Consider the following 3,832-nt stretch of genomic DNA (forward strand, 5'->3'; position numbering starts at 1 on the left):
TACTGGCAGGATCAACCAGGTAGCCGAGCTCTGAGGGGTAGACTCTTGGAGTCAGGCTCCGTGAGCTAATGGGAACGCTCGTTGCTGCTGCTGCTACCGCAGCGCTTCTCCGCCGCCGGAGAAGACCTCGCAGACAACATTGGATGGAGCTTAGGGCAGGGGGGCAAGAAAGATGCTCTCGGTCCCTTCCAAGGACCCGAAAAAGCCTTCCCTTCCCCTCCCTCTCGCAGTCGCTGGCTTTCCCCACTCAGTTCAGCCAAGAAGTGGCGCTCGACTCTCACCTCCATCAGCACCTCCGAAGCTCGGACAGCTCCTGTAGGCTGCGCATAGAAGGAAAGCATTGGACGCTCAACTTCAGCACCTCGAGTGTCGGACAGCTCCACCACCACCTCTCCACACTGTTAAGCGAGAGAGACGATAGGAGCCGTCGCGACGTACCCATGCAGCGCCGCCCGCCAACGCACAGAGGAGCGGAGGGGATCGGGCGCCAGGTCCGGGGGAAGGCTGGGAGGGAAGCTACGGCGCTGCTACCCAGCTTTCAACCCTGCGGGACCGGTGCTCCGCTCCTATCGCTCCGGCGAACAGGGTCCGCTACGCTTTCAACACCAGCGCCCGGCAGAGGGCTTGGAGAAGGCTCGCGCGGATCCTCGGTTCGGATCGCCTGGCTTCGCGGGAGCGGCCTTCGGCTAGGGCCGACGACGGCCGGACCGAGCAGATTTGGACCGGGGTGCGGGGCGAGTACCTGCCTCTCTCACGAAGGGAGTGTCACCGGTAAGAAGCCTCTTCCCACGTCTGCTTGCCGACTTACGCTCGCCCCGACGAGAGGCCCAACCGAAAGAGTGGAAAGGGGCAGAGATTTCCAGGGTCGCCCCACCAGGGATGCAATACCCCAGTGCAGACAGTCGGCCCTGCCCCGAACCTACTCGGTGGTTTGAAGGTTAACCTCTTGGGGAAAAGCAGCGATTCGCCTCGCGGTGCGTGCCTCCGCGGATCTAAACCCCCTCGATCGATGTGGGGCCAGAGGACCCCTTTTCCCGTACGAAACTGTCAGCTCACCATGGGCTCGACGTCCGTGGGTCGGGGAGTTGAGCGCTTACGCGCGGCGGGACCTTATAACCTGCAGCGGCTGAGGAGCGAAGATTTCCAGGGTGGGCCCCCGGGGATGCCATACCCCGAGCAGCCTGTCGGCCCCCGCTCCTAGCACGCTGGCAAGCAATGGAGTCTTCCCCGCGGCAGCCACCGCCCTCGCCCTAGCCTCGCCGTCGGTCGATGAAGAACGTCGTTCGCCCTCCTCTGGCTCGGGATTTGGAAACGGCCTGGCCTTCGCCTACTCCGTCGGGCAACTGCCTTCCGCCAGCCCCTTCCCTCGAATCCCCTTCTTCCATTTTAGACCCGATCAGGGGATTGGTCAGCCAGCCCTGGGGTAAGAAGAGGGGTTGGGGTCGGTTCGGCTTCGGGTGCCCCGCTCGGCCAAAGTTTCCCCTCGCTTTGGAAGCACGCGAGGTCGCGGAGGGTGTCGGGGTTATTTTTTTCGGCTCCCTGGCTTCGCGGGAGCGGCCTTCGGCTAGGGCCGAGGCCGTCCGGCCCGCGCAGATTTGGACCGGGGTCCGGGGCGAGTACCTGCCTCTCTCACGAAGGGAGTGTCACCGGTAAGAAGCCTCTTCCCACGTCTGCTTGCCGACTTACGCTCGCCCCGACGAGAGGCCCAACCGAAAGAGTGGAAAGGGGCAGAGATTTCCAGGGTCGCCCCACCAGGGATGCAATACCCCAGTGCAGACTGTCGGCCCTGCCCCGAACCTACTCGGTGGTTTGAAGGTTAACCTCTTGGGGAAAAGCAGCGATTCGCCTCGCGGTGCGTGCCTCCGCGGATCTAAACCCCCTCGATCGATGTGGGGCCAGAGGACCCCTTTTCCCCGTACGAAACGGCCGGCTCACCATGGGCTCGACATCCGTGGGTCGGAGAGTTGAGCGCTTACGCGCGGCGGGACCTTATAACCTGCAGCGGCTGAGGAGCGAAGATTTCCAGGGTGGGCCCCCGGGGATGCCATACCCCGAGCAGCCAGTCGGCCCCGCTCCTAGCGCGCTGACGAGCAATGGAGTCTTCCCCGCGGCAGCCACCGCCCTCGCCTCGCCGTCGGTCGATGAAGAGCCGAGTTCGCCCTCCTCTGCTCGGGACTCGGAAACGGCCTGGCCTTCGCCTACTCCGTCGGGCAACTGCCTTCCGCCAGCCCCTTCCCTCGAATCCCCTTCTTCCATTTTAGACCCGATCAGGGGATTGGTCAGCCCAGCCCTGGGGTAGGAAGAGGGGTTGGGGTCGGTTCGGCTTCCGGTGCCCCCGCTCGGCCAAAGGTCCCCTCGCTTTGGAAGCAGAGGGTGCCGGGGTTATTTTCGGCTTGACGCCTAGTCCGGTCCCTGCCGGTTCCCGTGGAGGCCCGCGGTCAAAACCAGCTCCCCGGCTGTCGGAGCCGGAGCCCCGCAGCCCGAGCGGACGCACCGAGTCCCTCATGTAAGGGATAGCCGCCCCTACGGAACGGCCCGGACTGGGACCAGGCACCCCCAGGCGCCGAAGGGGTGGGTCGGCCGTGTTGCCGAAGCTTAGCCGGCGCTGATGACCGCAGCCCCTAACGATGCCCACAGGCGGGGGAGCCAAGGAGGGCACTAGGAAGACGTGGCGGGGTCGGACGGCTCAATTTCCAGGGTGGGACCCCGGGGGGTTCAGTACCCCGGGCATCCGGTCGGTTTTCGCCGGCGCGACCCCAAGCCTTCCACGGCCCCCTTCGTGGGTGCAGGGATACCGTGCAGGGTGCAGGCTTAGACGCCAATTCCCCAGAAGTTTTAGGGATAGGGTTTGTCCGGGCGCCACCGCAGCGACAACCTCGCAAGAAGCTCTCTTCCACAAAAGCACGGGCAACGTTCGTGTGCGAGTGTTGGTCTCCCATGGTCTACCGACTCCCCCGGGCGGCCCAAGCGTTACGCCCACGGCGGGCCCTCGAGCAGGCGCACCCCTGGTGCCTCTCGTAAGGGAAGGCTACGGTCCTCAACCCCTCGTATGGCGGGGAGGGCGCATTTGAAACGCTAAAGGACGAGCCCTGTTCGGGACCTGGCGGGGATCCGCGGATTGGCGAGAGGGATGGGTCTGCCGTTGGTCAGAGGGGACGCACCCCTGGGACGCAGTTTGGCATTAGCGACCGATGGCCCATCTACGACCATGTACTCCGGGAGCGCCAAGGAGGACGCGGTGGGCTTTGGGGGCAGACTCAATTTCCAGGGTCTGGGCGCCGGGGGTGCAATACCCTTAAGCGCTCATGTCGGTTTCGTCTGCCGCCCGCCTCTGGCCCGGCTCCTAGTGACGGGTGCTGTGAACGTGCGATCGTGCTTGCGGTTGAAGAGTTCAAAGGCTACCGCTGGGGATAACACGCCCGGGGAATTTAGAAACCCCCCCCTCCGCTACAATCTCTGCTTCTGCCGGACTCGGAGGGGAGCCGCCCCGGGGGCGACCGCTCCCTCTCCTCTTCCGCGGCGTGCCGCGCGCTTCGCCGTCAGCAGCGGAGCGAACCTTTTTCTCGGTCCGCAGCTCTTCAGGCGTAGGCGGGCAGCGCTAACAGGGTACACTGGGGACCACTCGACCGCAACCGCTCCTCCGACCGACGAGCATACCTACCGCGGATACGCCACGGTGGGTCCTAAGCCTCGTCGCCGCCGCGAGGAGCAGGCGGGAGCCGTCCCTTTTCGTGCTGCGGAAATAAACCGTGGACACAGAGGTGTGTCTGCGCTCTCCGACCGGGCGGGGGCGATTGGACTTGCCCGAGGGACACTAGGCGAGGCGCTGCCG

General features: G+C 65.0%; 1 non-coding gene across 1 annotated transcript in view; it reads right to left on the minus strand.

Annotated features, from left to right (window-relative positions):
• LOC140110806 (18S ribosomal RNA) overlaps positions 1 to 22 on the minus strand; it is a 1,883-nt gene extending 1,861 nt beyond the window's left edge. Inside the window, exon 1 of the ribosomal RNA XR_011851609.1 lies at positions 1 to 22. This exon is cut by the window's left edge and continues 1,861 nt beyond it. This is a non-coding gene — a ribosomal RNA (18S ribosomal RNA).
• Positions 23 to 3,832: the final 3,810 nt, after the last annotated feature.

The sequence above is a fragment of the Engystomops pustulosus genome, unplaced genomic scaffold (assembly GCF_040894005.1).
Source record: "Engystomops pustulosus unplaced genomic scaffold, aEngPut4.maternal MAT_SCAFFOLD_330, whole genome shotgun sequence".
Taxonomy (NCBI): Eukaryota; Metazoa; Chordata; class Amphibia; order Anura; family Leptodactylidae; genus Engystomops; species Engystomops pustulosus.